Genomic DNA, 20,023 nt, shown 5'->3' on the forward strand with positions numbered 1-20,023 from the left:
ATCAAAAAATGTCGTTATAATGGAAGTCAATGGGGCAAAAACAGCCAACAACAACAAATTAGGGAGAAAAAATGTAAATCTAATGCTGCACAAAAACTAACAATGCATCAAAGCCAATCTTGTTACTAATCTTTGACATGCCCAAGACTGTGATAAAAGGTTAAAAAAAATCCAGTCCACAATCACTTTTTATATTGAAAATATGTAATTTTGTGTGTTTTTTCCCAAATCAGTGACATCATTTATGAACTTGATAATTAAAAAGTTAAAATCTTGGAATTTTTTTACAAATTTGGTAGTTTTGATCAGGACTGAGGTTGATTAATAGATTTATGCAAAAAAAAAAATGAAAGAAATATTTATCTGATACATTTTTACAGCAGTTTAATTTAGTGGATGTTTTCATCCACGAACATCCCGAAAGGGTAGTGAATTTGCCCACAGTGTACCGTTGAGTTTTTGAAAAATTTCAAAGCATTTTCCCAAAATATGGGTCAAAATAAGATGTCACCAAAAATCATTCCATTAGCTCAAACACAGAGAAAGTTGTGGCCAAAATAAGACTCAACTTTACTCCCTAGTGGACGAAAACGTCCTCAACAACGCACAAGGGATATATAAGGCACACTGTCGTTTTTTGAGTAAAGTAAAGGCTTTTAAGTGCGCCTTATAGTGCGGAATATACGGTAATTTAAAAAATGTTAAATGTATTCTATAACAAATCCATTAAACAACAACACCATTTGATCTAAAGGTATCAAACAAACTGTAAAAATCTCTAAATATTATTCCCTATAATGCACAAGGCTTGTTTTTTTCTGATTATGCCTGTATTGTTTTTATATATGGTACAGAATCCATATTTTTGATACGTTTATCATACTGTACCAACTTAAATTAAACTGACACAGTTTGAGATGAAGGTATCAAACCATCTGTCAATTATTCAGAATATTATTCCCTATAATGCACAAGGCTTAGTTTTACAGATTATGTCTTTATAGTTTTTATTTATAGAACTGAAACCATGTGTCATGTTTTATATACTCTACCTACTTTAATTAAACTCGGACACCATTTGAGATAAAGGTGTCAAACCAACTGTAAATTACCCTATTATTCTGCAGAAGGCTTTTTTATCATTAATCTGATATTTTTTTAGGCAGTCCTGGAAACAAATTTAAATCCATTAAACTTGGGACACCACTTCAAATAAAGGAATCAAACCAACTCTAAATTACTCAACTGATGCTCATGGCATATTTGTCCTGATTAATAATCTGATGTATATATGAGAAGGATCACTGATGATGTGTCCCAGCGCACCTGCAGAATGTATTATTCACATATTGTTTCTGGCTGTGCCAGGGCCTGCCAGGAGTAGGCTGGTTGACAACCACAAACAGGTCAGTGACTACTGGAGAGACAGTTGACAGCACGGCAAGACGGCAACTATAATACCTTCCTACTACGGAAGTCAATGGTAACCACCAACTGTTTGATTACAAAGGAATCTTCAAAATATCTTCTTTTATGTTCAACATAAGAAAGCAACTCATTCATGTTTGGAACTACATGAGGTTGAATAAATGACAATTAAATTTTTGGGGTGAACTATACCTTTAACAAAATAAACATCTAAATATAAAAAAATATTTATTTATTTTTTAATTAAGCATTGGTCTCCCATAGTACCATACATTTAAATCATGATGGACACAGTTAAAACCACACATAACACCTCAATACCATGGGAAAAAACATAACTATTTGGTAAATGATGTTTAGATTGAAAAGCCTTCTGACTGTCTCGTTGCACAGTGTTTCACCCGTTTAAACTTACTTTTAAGAAGTCAGTTGTGTTCATCGCTGAATTCAAACAGTGGATCTCACAGCGCTACTTAATGCTCGCTTGACCGAGTAAACACATCTGCTCTAGTGAGCTCGCGCTGCACGACAGTTTGAATTTTGTGGCGTGTCTCAGATGGATCACGTTGTTTCGTTCCGCATTTGATGCATAACTATAACATCCAACATTTATGAAACTCTTCATATCATTTTATTGAGGAAAATTACATCACGATAATTATCATTATCAAATTATTTCCCAGCACTAGAGCCAATAGTGCAATGCACAGAGATCACCGGAATCATCTCACAATGCCCAGTACCTCCAGGCAACAGAAGCCCCAGCCCCAGGCAGAGTAAACCAAGAAGTACGAGTGAAACAGCCCACAGCTTGCGTCAAACATTTGGAAAGGTGATGCGGACAGTCGCCCTCAAGCCCTGACTACAGTTCCTTTATGACACCTTGCATGATGCCAATAGGGAGCTGGACCTGGAACAGCAAAAGGCCCTTCTTGAGCCACCAGCCCTAAAGGCTGACTTCAAATCCAGGAGGTGGTGAGGACAGCTAGATCCATTTCAGCCCCGGGACCAAGTGGCGTGCCCTGTTATTTATAACTGCTGCCCAGATCTGCTGCGATTGCTCAGGAAACTCTTGTGGACAATATGGCATAGTGGAATTATTGCAAGCCAGTGGAGATATGCTGAAGGTGTGTGGATACCCAAGGAAGATAATTCCACAAACATTGAGCAATTTAGGTCCATCTCGTTGCTCAGTGTTGAGGGCAAATTCTTCTTCAGCATTCTGTCCAAGCGGATGACTGACTTTCTGCTTAAAAATGGTAACATTGATACATCGGTGCAGAAAGGAGGGACTTCTGGGATGCCTGGCTGGAGAAGGGTATCATTACTGAATGCACAATTTCAGTAACCCTCTTTGCACTGGCCATGAAAATGGATGCCAAAGCTGTTTAGGTGGAGTGCAGAGACCCGCTGTCCAAGATGGGGTGCGCCAACCACCGATAAGAGCTTACACATGGATGACCTCATAGTCTCGACAGGCAGCAGATGGATCCTTCAAGGCCTGGAGAGGCTCATCAAGTGGGCAAGAATGAGCTTCAAGCTTGCCAAATCTAGATCACTTTACCTGAAGAAATCATGGAAAAGTTCTGCTTCATGTTGGAGGACACCCCAATTCCAACCATTAGTGAGAAGCCAGTGAAGAGTCTCGGAAACCTCTTTGACCACAGCATCCGAGATACAGCCGCTATCCAGTCATCCATCGGTGAGCTTGAGAAGTGGTTCAAAAATGTAGATAAATCTGGTTTGCCTGAAAAGTTCAAGTGATGGATATACCAGTATGGCATCCTGCCACGGATTCTATCGCCTCATGGTACATGAAGTGCCGATTTCATCAGTTGAACTAATGGAGAGGAAAGTTAGTAGCTATCTCTGCAGATGGCTCAGATTACCTCGCAGCTTGAGTACTACAGCTCTGTATGGGAAGAGTAACACCCTGCAGCTCACTTTCAGCAGCATTACAGAAAAGTTCATGGTCTCCCGCACCAGAGAAACAATGCAGTATAGAGACTTCAGTGACCCCGAACAGGAAAAAAGTGGAAAGCCTCAAGGGAGCTGGAGGGGGCAGTGGCTTGGGAAAGAGCAGGGCTCATTTGTTTCCCAATGCCAAACTACAGCAAATCATGCGACAAGGAAAAGCGATACCTTGTGCAGGATGACTTGAGGGCAACAGTGGAAGAAATCTGCATGAGTAAAGTGGCAGGCATGAGGCAACAAGGGGCATGGATGAGGTGGAAAAGAGTCACTAGAACACATTCTGAGTTGCTGCCCAAAGGCTCTTGGGGATGGCTGCTATCGCTGGTGCCATGACCCGGTTCTAATGGTAATAGCGGAGGGTGTATCCCTGGCCATTGCAAATAGCAAGCACCATCATCGAGTTAGGAAGGAAATACGCTTTGTGAAAGAAGGAGAGCAGCCAACTAGGGCTGGGACAACGCGTCGATGTCATCGATGACGTCGACGCAAAAAATACGTCGACGCAAAATATGCGCATCGATTCGTCGACCTGTTTTTATTTCTCTAAAAAACGTTTGCAAAACGTTTACCTTATGTGCGCTGAATATACGCGATGGCCGGATCAACATTCTGTCCAACGTTATATAACCAATCCAGGGGTTTTTCTGCATTGATCTTTTTTTTTGGCGGCTGTCAAAGCCTTATTTGATCGGTGAGTGACAGTGACAGGGCGCGTATGAGAGAGAGCCCCGGCTGCGCGCGCACTCACAGTCTTCAAACAACACGAGCGCTTCTTGCTCTCTCCCTCCCTTGTGCATATTAATCAAAATCATTAAACACGATAGAAAAAGAGCGAAACACCAAAGTTTAACGCGCGCTCGCGCACTCACAGTCTTCAAACTACACGAGCGCTTCTTGCTCTCTCCCTCCCTTGTGCATATTAGAAAAAGGGCGGAACGCCAAAGTTTCACGTGGAGCAATCAGAGATTTTTTTTCTCCATGACAGGCTGCTGGCTCCCACTGTTAATTTTTTTTTTTTTTTGTAAAAGCACTCTCTGTATTAGCTTAAAGCCCTCAAGTTTACATTTACATACTGTATTCTTTCAATTGCTCTAAACAAGTATTTTGGGTGACCTTTTTTATTGAATACTAGACATCAAGTTGTTGTTATTTTCATCTGAAAGAACTTCTTTTTTCATAAGCTAGGCCCTATGTGTTCAGTAAGCTTGTTTCAGTAAGCTATGTGTTTTCAAGGTTTCAAGGTTTTATTGAATGCGATCTCTATACAAGTGCAAAGTAATGCATTCTTAGTCAGTCTTTTATTTTGTAATTTTAAGAGCAATAAACATATGTTGCAATGTTAAGCAATTGATGTTTTTTTCATTCAGATATGTAAATCAACATGTATAAATTGTTAGTAGTCAATTAATGGGGAGATAATCGAAATCAAATCGGTCTGAAAAATTAATCATTAGATTAATCGGTGCATCGAAAAAATAATCGCTAGATTAATCGTTTAAAAAATAATATAAATAATAAAAATAATCGTTTATCCCAGCCCTACAGCCAACACAACAGCACAAAGCTCCAGTAGGCCTTCTTCATACAGCACGGGACTGGCAGCTCTTAGTTGACCTGGAGAAGCAGCTGAAATTCCCAACACACATCGTAGTAACATCTTTGCGACCTGACATCATCATTTTATTTGAGGTTTCAGAACAGCTTGCTTTGATATGATTGAATGTACCCTGGATAGATCTAATGGAAGAGGCATTCCAGAGGAAAAGTGCCATGTGCAAAGAGCTGATTGATCAGTACAGAGTGAGGGGTTGGAGAGCTTGCGGTTTCCCTGTAGAGGTTGGATGCAGGGGCTTTGCTGGCCGCTCCCTCTACAGAGCATTCACTGCACTAGGGTTGAGTGGACAACAGAAGACAGCAGCCATTAGACTCGCTACAGAGGCTGCAGAAAGAGCTTCAATATTGCAGTGGATAAAAAGGGGTGATCCATGGCTTAACGATGCTGTGAAGCAGGTTGGGTCTTGATCATCCCAGGCCAGGTCACCTGGGTGAGGGCGTATTATGTTGAAACATCTGAAACACCCGATGACCCCAGGAAACATCACTGATGATGCATCCCAGTGCATCCGCAGGATGTATTATTCACCCACCTACATGTATTTTATAAAAATATATAATACTGCTAATAGTAGTGCTGGGCGGTAAACCGGTTCATACCGAAAACCGGTGTATATTTTCGTTACGATGTTAACTTTGAATATACTGCCATACCGGTGTATTTAATTACTCAGCGTTCGGAACGAACGTTATACTGCGCCACGGCCGCGCGACACTGTTTCAGACGGACACTTTACAATGTTGCACTTCTAAGCTGTGACTGCGATGCGTGGTGAGGGTAAACTCAGCAGTGCTCTGGTGTTACGTTATAACGCCTGTTTCACACATAGTCTGTCTGCTGTGCGTATAAACGGATTCCAGCTGCACGAGGTTGTGGTCAGGGTGTTCAAGGAGCGGTGCGTCTGCAGCAGTGCAGCGATTGTAAACGTACCGAGTCTATTTTTGCTGTGCTGCAGGCCCCGAATTAAAGTGAAAGCGCATTGTTCGCGGGAAAAATGAAAATTTTTGGCTAGGTTCAAAAGAATAAGAGCACTTTTAGATAAACAATATATAGGTTTACTTTTATGGAAGAAGAAAAACAAAGTTCATTAAGACCCATGGGATTGCTTGTGATAAAGATTTAAATGCAAAATGCACGAGACGGTTTCTGTCTGTGGTGTTTTAATTTTAAATATTTTAACAAGAAAAGTAGGCTAATTATTGTGTTTAAATGTTTTGCCGCTTGCTTGAGCAGCTTATTATACAAACCTAGAAGTAAAATGCATAAATATATATATATATATATATATATATATATATATATATATATATATATTAGTGCTGTCAATCGATTAAAAACTAACTAGATTAATCACACATTTTTTCTGTGATTAATCGCAATTAAATCGAAATAAAAAAAGAAATGTTTATGTACGTTTTTAATATATTTTTTAATGTAATAATTTCACAGTTAAATTTAAATACTTGTTTAAATGACATCTTTTTATGAATGAAGGCCAGTATTACTGATATTAATACAGCTACTGATTTTTTTTTTTTTTTTTTTTACATTTATTATTAGGCTTCAAAAATATAACAGTTTTTAATTTAAGTAAACTTAAAACAATGCTAACATAAACCCATAATAAATGTCATGTTTACTCCTGCCCTTCCTGTCTTAACAGTTAGGAAATATACAGAAATTTAATAAAGTTATCAAAGTTATATGCAGTTTGCACTGCATAAACTATAAATTAAATAGTTAATCCTTATTAAAGCTACAAAAGTTATTTAGTCAAGAGCAGCGAGTCATTTTCTCTGTTCCCTTTGTTCTTTAACTTTACTGACAGGAAGCTTTATTGGCTGCTGTCCCTTTAACAGCAGACAGACACGCGGATCTCACCGTTTATATACTGTCTATGGATCTCGCCTCATTCTCTCACAACTCTTTTTGTTCATTTTAGACTTTATATAAATCATTTAAGATTGCTCTTATGAGGATAATCGACAAAACTGGCACTTTGGGATGTTTATTGTTAGTTCAAGCGCTTAAGAGAACTGGATTCTGGCGCCCTGTCTATGCATTGTGTGTGTGTGTGTGTGTGTGTGTGTCACATAAGGGCATTCACAGACAGCGCATTCTCTTTTGTCTTGCCGCGCTTGAAATGTTTAAAAGCATTTAAATGAATAAGAGCGTGATCATATAATGTAAAGCTAGCCAACGGATGGCAGAAAATACGGATGCTGCGTTAATTGCGTTAAATATTTTGACACGTTAAACCAGACAAAAATTAATCGCATGCGTTAACGCGTTGTTGACAGCTCTAATATATATATATGTTTTTTTTTTTTTTACATGATATGAAATCAAAACAATGAACAAATGTTGTGTTTGTGGACTAAACCAATGCGGATCAGTAGCGGACTGCAAACACATCCTGTGTGAAAGCACAATAAGTCCGTGCTGCGGACTTCATGTGCACTGCAGGCAGATTAAGCATAAATAATATCCATTTTATGCAAGTGCTGTCGGGCTAAAATTGTCGCCAAAGGCGGCAACATGAGCAATTTGCTCCAGTACCTTAGCCGCAAGCACGTCTTGGAATATTAACCAGCAGAAAATGCATTGTACACCTGATTATGCATGAAAGTAGTATATATATAACCAGTATAACTATGAAAAAAAAAAAAAAAATACAGTCTATACATTTTTGGTCAAATCGCCCAGCACTAGCTAATAGTATTAAACCAACTGCAAAATAATACATCTCTACATATAGGGCTGGGTATCAATTCAGATGTCCAGATTTGATTTGATTTTGATTTGCAAGCTCTCCATTTGATACTCGATTTTCTTTTTTTTTATTACATTCAGTGAATATAGTTTTAATACAAATGCTATTGACATTTCAAAAAAAAAAATCAGCTTACAAATGGTGAATTAATAAAAAGGAATTAGGAACCACAGGCCTGTATTTAAAACCTTTTTTTTTTTTTTTTGTATAGGGTCTTTTTTTAAACAATAATAGGGACCTATAAAGTGTTCTTCTTATTTTTTTTTCTGGTAATCAGATGAAGGCATAAAACATTAAATTTAATTTATTCTTATCAAATGAAAATTAAACCCTTTTATTTTTTGGCAAACAAAGTGCTGCACAACAGAGGTTTACTGTTAAAATTAAAAAAAGAAAACAAATGTTATTATTCCTTTAATATGTATCAGCAGTAGTAGCATTTGAGTCTTAAGACTGCTAAATAGTAATATATTCTGACATTTCTTAACGTTAAACGTTTTTTTTTTTTGACTGGTTGAAACGGTAAAAAGCTAATGAAGTGACTCTCAGAGCAGCTGGAGATGATATTCGCGTATTCATACCATCATATTGAGACGGAAGAAGCTGAGAACACCACAAGCGTCATCCGTGCTTTAGTACTGTATTTTTCAGACTCTAAGTCGCACCTAAGTATAAGTCGCATCAGTCCAAAAATACGTCATGACGAGGAAAAAAACGTATAAGTTGGACTATAAGTCGCATTTATTTAGAACCAAGAACCAAGAGAAAACATTACCGTCTACAGCCACGAGAGGGCGCTCTATGTCTTCAGTGTAGACTACAGAAGCACTGAGCAGCATAGAGCGCCCTCTCGCGGCTGTAGACGATAATGTTTTCTCTTGGTTCATTTCTCATTTCATGTCAAATTAATTTTGATAAATAAGTCGCACCTGACTATAAGTCGCAGGACCAGCCAAACTATGAAAAAAAGTGTGACTTACAGTCCGGAAAATACGGTATGTATGTCAGTAAACAAAACAGTGCCCCGTGGCATCCACCATTTATTCATTGATTGCAGAAATCATGGAGCCTTATGCATGGTATTAAATGCTTCCACAGATTTATAGTATTCCTAGCATTACACCTGAGCATTGTGAATGACGCGTATGGCTTTACTCTTGGTTCTCATCAACAGTATCTCCGCCACGATAAGCGCTGAATGAATGACAGGCTTTCCGTTGTAACATCACGCAAGGTAAATAAGAGTGTGACATCTAGTGGAGAGTATGTTAAACATATCAAAAACATGGTTTAAGGCATAACCTGAAAAACAAAGCATTGCATTATAGGGAATAATATTCTTAATATTTTACAGTTGGTTTGATATCTTTATCTCAAACGATGTCAGAGTTTAAGTAGGTACAGTACATTAACCATATCAAAAATATGTTGCCATTACTGTATATAAAAACAATACAAGCACAATGAGGAAAGAGGTTTAATTTAAGTAGGTACAGTATATAAAACATAAAAATTAGATTTCACTACTGTTTATAAAAAAAATAAAGGTCCAATTTGGAAAAATAAGCCTAAATAATATTTAGAGATTTTTACAGGTGGTTTGATACCTTTATCTCAAACGGTGTCAGATTTTAATTAAAGTATAGTATATTAACCACATCAGAAATATGTTGTCAGCACTGTATATAAAAACAATACTAGCAAAATATGAAAAAAACAAGCCTTGCTCATTACAGCGAATAATATTCTGAATATTTTACAGATGTTTTGATAGCTTTATCTCAAACAGTGTCACGAGGTTAATTAAAGTAGGTACAGTATGTTAAACATAAAAATATGGTCTCTGTAACATATATAAAAACAACACAGGAATAATCAGAAAAAAAATTGCATACAAGTTTTACAATTATTATAACACACATAAAATGGTATTTCCAAAAACGGAGCGTTGTGCAATATCAGGGATGTTTTTCCTGAACATTTTAGTATTGGTTTTATAGTATAAAGTCATGTAGTTAAATTGTTTAATTAATGTATATGGTATTTTTTTCTTTTTTCTTCTTCTAGAAATGAAGCCTTGTGCAAAGTAAAGGGCATATATTTATGTCTATCTGTGTTAGTTCGGCCTAAAAACAAAACAGGCGCAAAGAGTTTAACTGGTATAAAACCGAATGTCTAATGAATGTCAAACGTCAAACTAACTTCACCGCAGTCTGAAACCTCTATCGAGGAGTAAAAACAGGCGGCGAGCAGTAACCGCCTCTGTCCGATGCAGAGTTCAGAACAACACAAACTGATCACACCAAAATAAAAACAACATTCGATCACTAACTCTTCCCTAATTGATAAAAATCGACAAATAACATCTAATTACCAACCAAACATCCAGAACATGCGATAAGACTCGATAAGCACTCGATGTTGCCAAGTGTTTCTAGCTACAAATCAGGAAGTCCTGCTGAATGGTTTCTGCCGGTAAACACACAACTGCTCGCTGATCAAAGCAGTACGGTTAGTTCAGAAGACTCCAATAAGCCAGCACTGATCGCTGACAGGTCAAAGGCAGAAAATGATAGTTAGACCTTCAGGATGAGCAGCTGATCAACACAGCACAGATTAAAAACCTTGTGTAGCCATTCAGGCTAAGTTAAGTGCGGCTAGCTAGCGCCTCGACAAATACTCTTATATAATCACTAGCTTGACATACATCACTTCAAAACAAACATGATTTAATGTCGGTATCTTTTAATTTCACGTCACCCGGGTGATTTACTGGCCATTTGGAGAGGACAGCTGTTTTCGCGTCATTAACTGTGAGAGTTAGCTACTTTTAGCCTGAATGAAGCACTGCGACGACGACAGCTAGCGAGCGTCCGCTAGCACGCAGAGCCAACTCACCCCCCAACACACTCCGGATCACTTCTTTCTGCTCCGCCGAGAAATCAAAGCCTGTGAAGCCTGGTAAAAGCGCTCTCAAACGTTGAATCGTGTAAGGTTCGGATTTGAATGGTAAATTAAAATGCACCATTCACTCAAGACGCCAGACCTCAAATTGCAAGCTAGGTTGCTAATTGGCTAACATGGGAAAACAACCACAGCAGGAGGATCCTCTCTGTCGGGGGCGTGGCCGTGGAGGAGGCGGTACCAACAAACTCCAACCGAGAACAGCGATTGGTGGCGCGCTGGTGAAATTCGAATATATCCAGTTTCTTGCAGGATTTACTGCAGACTGCAATACAGGGGCGTAACTTGAAGTGGGCGTAACTTGAAGTAGGAGGCGTAACTTGAAGTTGTTCAAATCACACAGAACCACGCGAGATGTCAAAACGAGATTTTGTCGGGATGCGTTCGAAACCGCATACCCTTTAATTAGGCACTTAATTTCAATAAGTACTAACTTAACGAACTCTAAAAGAGTACTCTACAGCCTAAATGCGTATGTATGAAGTATGAATGCAATTTGTATATCATCATCCGCTATGTTGATCATGTGACCTACAAAGTTAAAACAAGCATAAAAACTAAACATAAAAAAGTGACAGGTTTAATTAATGTATTTGTAAGTATCTTGATAATGAAGAACATTGCCCATGTTGTAGTCGTGTTGCAGAAACGGCTGCCTTTTTATTTTGTGATTGTAGTATAGCCAATACTGTTGGTTTTAATTTTTTTATATTTTTAACTCCACTAATGTGATCAAGTGTTATCCTTGAAGCATTTTTTTTATTATTAGAAAACCCAAAATCGTTATCTCTTGAATATTTTTTTTTTTTCAATTATTTTACGTGAAAAAAAAATTTCTTGTATAGTATCTCATACTATGATGAATTTTTTTTTTTTTAATTTACTGATTTATGGCATTATGATTGTTTATTGTTAGATACAACCGTCTTACCATGATCTTTTATGTAATAATTTGGCATTAATAATAAAAAAGAGGGTCAGGTGCACAAACACCTCACAGCGACTCTGCAATATCTGCACAAAGGGTACTTCGATCAGCTGCTCGAAGATCTCACCTTTGGAGAAGATTGTTGATTTTATACTCTAAAAATGTAAGTATTACTACTCAAAAATTAACATTACCCCTTAATGAATTGCATATTTTGACCACCCCAACACTTACATGCAATAATAACGATAAATGCCAACCAATAATTATATAATTTTTTTTAAATTACATTTTAGTAAAAGAAGCAAAATGTATTTTCTTTTGTGACATAGCTATATATGAATATATACTAGTTAAACAAATGCAGTCGATGTGAATACATCAATTTTCAGTCAAGCAATTAATACATGAATGGATAAAATATTTATATTTTATTTACTGAGAACAAAAAACATGTCTAAATGATTAAAACAATGTATAAAAGTTAGCATCACAATAAATGCAAACATGTACAAGTTAACAACACATGAAACAAAGCTTCATTCAAACTTATTGTTCTAACAATCAAGTATTTACAGATGGTGAACCCAACATCCTCCTGCGATCTGAACACAGCTGATACAGTTCTGCTGCTGCACTTCACAATCTCACTCTTCTCAATGGGGATGTCATTGAGCAAAAGGATGAGGAAGACCATGATGTCGGCTCTCTGAACCACACAACCTCTTAGCGAGAGCAGAAGAACACGTGCAGGAGAATCTGACTGCTGTGTCTGCTCCAAACTTTCATGTGCCTGCACCCCATGAGCACGACTACCTGAAAAACATTTACACAGTTTTACAAGGACATGCATTGATTTATTACTTTTGAAGTGGGCTAAACCACTGAAGTGGTTAAAATATATAAATAAATTATACATTTATCCAAAGTGACTTACAGTGCATTCAGACTAACTACTAACTTGTTTTTACCTAACAAGTGTTCCCTGGTATTCGAACTGAGGATGAAGACACCACAGCAGCATCTGGTCCCGATGAGACAGTTCAATTCAATTCAATTCAATTCAAGTTTATTTGTATAGCGCTTTTTACAATACAAATCATTACAAAGCAACTTTACAGAAAATTATGTTTCTACAATATTTAGTAGTAGCTAGTAGTTTGTGCACGTTTGACAGGATTTTAGAAAAATAAAAATAATAATAATAATACAAGACGTAGTCAGCTAGATGATGAACTATCAATATTATTAATTAATAGTAATTATAGGATGCAGTCACACATGTAGCAATAATTGTTAGTTCTGTTTGTTGATTCAAGGTTAGCATCATCTGGGGTCCTCTGAGGGTCAGCATCATCTCTTCTCAGGTGTTCTGGATCCAGACTGGAGCTTGTGTAAATCCTAGTTACGCAAAACATAGAAACAAAATAGAGACATCATTAGCATAGCTGCTGATCCAACAAAGTAAAATTAGTTTAACCCAAGCTAAAGAATAAAAATGCAGATGCAACTACACTCACAATTTAAGAGATACATTATTCGAATGCTTGGCGAAAGAGATGCGTTTTTAATCTAGATTTAAACAGAGAGAGTGTGTCTGAACCCCGAACATTATCAGGAAGGCTATTCCAGAGTTTGGGAGCCAAATGTGAAAAAGCTCTACCTCCTTTAGTGGACTTTGCTATCCTAGGAACTACCAAAAGTCCAGCGTTTTGTGACCTTAGGGTGCGTGATGGGTTGTAGCGTGGTAGAAGGCTAGTTAGGTACGCAGGAGCTAAACCATTTAGGGCCTTATAGGTAAGTAATGATAATTTGTAACAGATACGGAACTTAATAGGTAGCCAGTGCAGAGACTGTAAAATTGGGGTAATATGATCATATTTTCTTGACATGGTAAGGACTCTAGCTGCTGCATTTTGGACTACCTGTAGCTTGTTTATTGACGAAGCAGGACAACCACCTAGAAGTCCATTACAATAGTCCAGTCTAGAGGTCATGAAAGCATGAACTAGCTTTTCTGCATCAGAAACAGATAACATGTTTCGTAGCTTGCCAATGTTTCTAAGATGGAAGAATGCGGTTTTTGTAACATTGGAAATATGATTTTCAAAAGACAAATTGCTGTCTAATATAACACCCAGATTTCTGACTGTAGAGGAAGTAACAGTACATCCGTCTAGTTGCAGATTGTAATCTACAAGATTCTGTGTGGTGTTTTTTGGTCCAATAATTAATATCTCTGTCTTATCCGAATTTAATTGGAGAAAATTATTTGTCATCCAATCTTTTACATTTTTAACACACTCTGTTAGCTTAGATAATTGGGAAGTTTCATCTGGTCTCGTTGAAATATATAGCTGAGTATCATCAGCATAACAGTGGAAGCTAATTCCGTATTTTCTAATAATATTACCAAGGGGCAACATGTATATTGAAAATAGAAGGGGACCTAGGACGGATCCTTGTGGCACTCCATATTTTACTGATGATAAATGAGATGACACCCCATTTAAGTAAACAAAATGGTAGCGATCGGACAGGTAGGATCTAAACCATCTTAGAGCCTGCCCTTGAATACCTGTATAGTTTTGTAATCGATCTATGAGTATGTCATGATCTATGGTGTCGAACGCAGCACTAAGATCAAGTAAGACTAGAAATGAGATGCAGCCTTGATCTGACGCAAGAAGCAGGTCATTTGTAATTTTAACAAGTGCAGTTTCTGTGCTATGGTGGGGCCTAAAACCTGACTGAAATTCTTCATACAGATCATTTTTATGCAGGAAGGTGCTCAATTGAGCAGACACAACTTTTTCTAAAATCTTAGACATAAATGGAAGATTTGAAATAGGCCTATAATTTGCCAGTACACTAGGATCTAGTTTTGGTTTCTTAATAAGAGGCTTGATAACCGCCAGCTTGAATGGTTTTGGGACGTGACCTAAAGATAACGACGAGTTAATGATATTGAGAAGCGGTTCTTCGGCTACAGGTAACAGCTCTTTTAGTAATTTAGTGGGTACAGGATCTAATAAACATGTTGTTGGTTTAGATACAGTGATAAGTTTATTTAGCTCTTCCTGTCCTATATTTGTAAAGCACTGCAGTTTATTTTTGGGTGCGATGGATGAAACTGAAGTGTTAGATGCTGTAGAATCTACATTCGCTATTGTATTTCTAATGTTATCTATTTTATCAGTGAAGAAATTCATAAAGTCATTACTATTTAACGTTGGTGGAATATTTGAATCAGGTGGCGTCTGGTAATTTGTTAATTTAGCCACTGTGCTAAATAAAAACCTTGGATTGTTTTGGTTATTTTCAATGAGTTTGTGGATATGCTCTGCCCTAGCAGTTTTTAGAGCCTGTCTATAGCTGGACATACTGTTTTTCCATGCAATTTTAAAAACTTCCAAGTTACTTTCTCTCCAGTTACTTTCTTGTGAGAGTGAGTATTACTGTTATACCATGGCACAGTACGTTTTTCTCTAACCTTTTTCAATTTGATGGGGGCAACAGCTTCTAATGTATTAGAGAAAATAGTGCCCATGTTGTCAGTCATTTCGTCTAATTCATGTGTATTTTTGGGTACAAATAGCAGTTGAGATAGATCAGGCAGGTTATTTGCGAATCTGTCTTTGGTGGCTGGAACAATAGTTCTGCCCAGACGGTAACGCTGAGACATATAGTTAATATCAGTTATACGCAGCATGCACGATACAAGGAAATGGTCTGTAATATCATCACATTGGGGTACAATATCTATAGCAGTAAGATCGATTCCATGCGATATAATTAGATCTAGTGTATGATTAAAACGATGAGTGGGCCCGGTGACATTTTGCTTGACTCCAAAGGAGTTTATTAGGTCAGTAAACGCAAGTCCTAATGTATCATTTGCATTATCAACGTGAATATTAAAATCTCCCATGATTAGCGCCTTATCAACTGTAACTAGAAGGTCTGAGAGGAAATCTGCAAATTCTTTTAGGAATTCTGTATACGGCCCTGGTGGTCTATACACAGTAGCCAGAGCAAGAGATACATTAGATTTCTTTTGCATGTCTGACAGTGTAACATTTAGCAGAAGTATTTCAAAAGAGTTAAACCTGTATCCTGTTTTCTGGGTAACATTGAGAATATCACTATATATTGTTGCAACACCTCCTCCACGACCAGTCTGACGGGGCTCATGCTTATAACAGTAGTTTGGTGGAGTAGACTCATTTAGACCAAAATAATCATTTGGTTTTAGCCAGGTTTCAGTCAAGCAGAGTACATCAAAACTATTTTCTGTGATCATTTCATTTACAATAACTGCTTTGGGTGTGAGTGATCTAATATTTATGAGCCCAAACTTTAAAAATTGTTTTTGTTCATTTACTTTACATTTTTCTGGTTTAATTACGATAAGATTTTTTCTAGATCCTACATTATATTTTGACCTCACTATTCGGGGAACAGACACAGTCTTAATAGTTTTTACAGCACAAGTACTTTTATCATTTAAGCGGGTGGAACAAAACTCATCATAATAGTTATTAGAGAATTGTCTTACTAGTCACATGGAGCGAAGTGTCCTGGAGATGTTGTCAGAGAGCAGCTCCGCTCCGATTCTGCTGGGGTGTAATCCATCAGCGCGAAACAGCCTAGGACGCTCCCAGAAAAGATTCCAGTTATTAACAAATAGCAGTTTCTGTCCTTTACACCATGACAACAACCATTCATTTAAAGCAAAAAGTCTACTGAACCTTTCGTGTCCTCGTCGATACGTGGGCAGTGGTCCTGACACGACGATCGTCGCCGCGGGCGTCGTGCTGCGAACCGTCTCGATCAGGCTGCTGAAGTCCCTCTTCAGCGTCTCCGTCTGCCGCAGCGTGGTGTCGTTAACCCCGGCGTGAAGCACGACCGCTCTGGGGCTCTCGTCGACCTTCAGGATCGCGGGTATCTGCGCAGAAACATCGAGAACACGAGCACCAGGCAAACAATGAGTGTGCACTTTACCTTCGGCTAACGTAGCACTTACGTGTCGGACGATGGAGTCTCCGATGATCACAGCGTCGCGTCCTGTCTCGCGGAGGGGAGCGAAGCGGTTCCGGATGGAGATGTTGAAGGCAGGAGGGGGAGAAGTCGTCGCCCGGGACCCGGCTCGCGTCCTCCGCTGTGGATGCACCCAGGGTCCGTGGTGTCCCGGCGTCGCAGTGAAGGACATCTGGGAAGATCGCGTCCTGGGTGCACCGGGCCTGTGCAGAGAAACACACGGAGTAGACGTGGTGGGACTGTTAACAGATCGCTGTATACTTACCCCGGACTTGTGAGCGTCAGCCCGGGATGATTCCAGCGCGGTTCTCCGCTCTCTCAGCTGGGCCTGCCTCACCTCCAGGTCGCGAATCTGCTTTCCCACGGCCTCGAGCTCGAGCTGCACAGAGTGGAGACATTCATCCGCCATTAAAGCAAGTAACAGTGAGTACAGCAGTGGTAATGTGTGTGAATAGAGTATTAGCAATGTTAGCGCAGTTAGCTGCAACCACGCCGCTGATGCTAACGGGCTAAAAGCTAATAGCGGACCCGGCAGATCAAAATAAAACTAGTGATAGCGAGGCGCTCTGATTGTTTTTGTTGTAGAATACAATAGAGGATATATTCACTCGTTATATAAACGGAAACGATGATGTATACAATTGATTTTTGAGTTAAAAATAGTCAATGAAAAGAATATAGTGACGGAGCTCAAACGCAGTACAGCCGCCAACAACAAACAGGAAGTGACTCTCTGATCCTCATCTGTTGATTTGCATTAGTCACCCATGCAGTAAAGGGCAGGTGGAGTGAGGGAGCGTCTCATCTGTGACTCTCGATCATTTCAAGGATGATGCTGTGGTCTTCTCCATCCTCAGTGCACACACCAGTCTACACACATTTTCATGTCCTACAAAAATACACATACACAATACAAAAAGTCATTACATTATTCTTTTGTTTCAGGTTTTCCATTTTTTTCACCTTTCCTTGCAGGTCCTGCTCCACCACAAAAGATCTGCGGCAAATGCACAGAAATCAAGAATAAGAAAAGAAGTGTAATAGTTGTTTAAAATTACATTAAAATAAAATACAACTAAAAAGATTTAAAATGTTTCATTTATTTTTGTAGTGTACTTACACAAATCCTTTGATGGCAGCATTCCTTCATCAGTGTCTCTGCAGCAGAAAAACACACGTGTCTCATCTGTCCCTGTAACATCCAGACAAGAGTCAGTCTCCTCTGTCATATATCTGTGATATACTGCATTTATATGTTGAGTTAATAACTGATGTAACTCACTTTTTATCCAACACAAATGTTCCTTAAATTATCAATATTGCAAATCGACAAATAAAATAGATAACTTATGTTTAGTTACTTTACATAGATTTGTTTGTTTACATGACTTGCACTCCTCTATAGCAGTGTTGACAAAAGTGAATTCTACACAATATCATACACACATCACTCAGACACCTGTTTCATGTCTGTTAGATGTGCTCATCTACAATTCTTATCAAACATTATCCAGTCAGATCATAAATAGACATTTTAGTAATAGTAAAAGAAGTATATATGGTTTATGCAAATCCACTATTGAGTCGTGTACTTAATGGAGCTCCCCTGTTAGTTATGCATTATAAAACATGTTTACAGCAAAATCACAAATATGCTATATTATAGGTCACAGACAGGGTTTAGATTGAAAGGTTAGTTCGCCCAATTTGCTAAATTATGTCATTAATAACTCACCCTCATGTCGTTCCAAACCCGTGAGACCTCCGTTTATTTTTGGAACACAGTTTAAGATATTTTAGATTTAGCCCGAGAGCTCTCAGTCCCTCCATTGAAGCTGTGTGTACGGTCTACTGTCCATGTCCAGAAAGGTAATAAAAACATCTTCAAAGTAGTCCATGTGACATCAGAGGGTCAGTTAGAATTTTTTGAAGCATCAAATACATTTTGGTCCAAAAATAGCAAAAACTACGACTTTATTCAGCATTGTCTTCTCTTCCGTGTCTGTTATAAGACAGTTCAAAACAAAGCAGTTTGTCATTCGTGTGGTTCGTGCACGAATCATTCGATGTAACCGGATCTTTTTGAACCAGTTCACCAAATCGAACTGAATCGTTTGAAATGGTTCGCGTCTCCAATACGCATTAATCCACAAATGACTTAAGCTGTTAACTTTTTTAATATGGCTGACACTCCCTCTGAGTTCAAACAAACCAATATCCCAGAGTAATTCATTTACTCAAACAGTACACTGACTGAACTGCTGTGAAGAGAGAACTGAAGATCAACACCGAGCCGAGCCAGATAATTTTCGATGCTTCAACAAATTCTAACTGACCCTCTGATGTCACATGGACTACTTTGATGATGTTTTCTTACCTTTCTGGACATGGACAGTATTCGCTTGTTAAGTCTGACGTCACATAGCAGCGCTTCCGTGTCCAAACGCTCTATCAGTTACCACGAGAAAACAACAAAAGGTGCTAATATAAACTCACAATGTGATAGAATACTAGCGAAAAAGTTATAATCTTAGCCTTTAACTCCATACCGATGTCCCAGATAGGCACACAATGAAAATATAAATATAAAAAAAAAATATACAAATTATTTGTGTTTGGGACGCTGTGAGCACGGAGACTGTAGAGTATACCGTAAGTTTGAAAGCGTTTAGCTTAAATTATTAATATGAATAAACAGTGCTCATAAACGGCTGCTGAGGTCGTATTCTCCAGTGAAGCGAGTTAAGGCTTGGACCCGGAAACAGCGCTTCTTACGTCATCACTTAACAACCGAATACCGTACACACAGTTTCAATGGAGGAACTGAGGGCTCTCGGACTAAATCTAAAATATCTTAAACTGTGTTCCGAAGATAAATGGAGGTCTTACTGGTTTGGAACGACATAAGGGTGAGTTATTAATGACATAATTTTCATTTTTGGGTGAACTATCCCTTTAAGCCTGTGAAACCGGAGGATAGCGTCTTTAGACCTTTCGCTTATAGGTTGCTTACTTTACGCCTTAGTTTTAATAAATTATTAACTCCAAAAACAATACCACTGTATGAAAATGACTTATACACTTCAATTTAAATAATTATTTCGGGAAAAAAATATTCTCACCGTTGTCTCTCACAGCAAGCTGTCATATTCGTCTTCTTTCCAGTTTAACGGCGGTTGGCATCCAGCTTATTGGTGCATTACCGCGCTCTTCTGTTCCGGAGTGTGGATCAGATAATACGTTTTCCTACTAAAACGTACACATCTCTCACATTGTCCCCTAACATTAATATCTACACACT

At 38.3% G+C, this 20,023-nt stretch overlaps 1 protein-coding gene and 1 long non-coding RNA gene across 2 annotated transcripts in view; both read right to left on the reverse strand.

The window, feature by feature from the left end:
- Positions 1-10,941, reverse strand: part of sin3ab (SIN3 transcription regulator family member Ab) — a 50,980-nt gene extending 40,039 nt beyond the window's left edge. Inside the window, exon 1 of the mRNA XM_059534413.1 lies at positions 10,689-10,941. The gene's annotated coding sequence lies outside the window, so the exon portion shown is untranslated. The remainder of the gene's footprint in view (positions 1-10,688) is intronic.
- A 94-nt stretch (positions 10,942-11,035) lies between these two features.
- Positions 11,036-20,023, reverse strand: part of LOC132114693 (uncharacterized) — a 77,929-nt gene continuing 68,941 nt past the window's right edge. The window contains exons 2-4 of the long non-coding RNA XR_009425349.1: positions 19,845-19,986; positions 12,447-12,498; positions 11,036-12,407 (exon numbers count right to left, since the gene is read on the reverse strand). This is a non-coding gene — a long non-coding RNA (uncharacterized LOC132114693). The remainder of the gene's footprint in view (positions 12,408-12,446; positions 12,499-19,844; positions 19,987-20,023) is intronic.

Source organism: Carassius carassius, chromosome 3 (genome assembly GCF_963082965.1).
Source record: "Carassius carassius chromosome 3, fCarCar2.1, whole genome shotgun sequence".
NCBI lineage: Eukaryota > Metazoa > Chordata > Actinopteri > Cypriniformes > Cyprinidae > Carassius > Carassius carassius.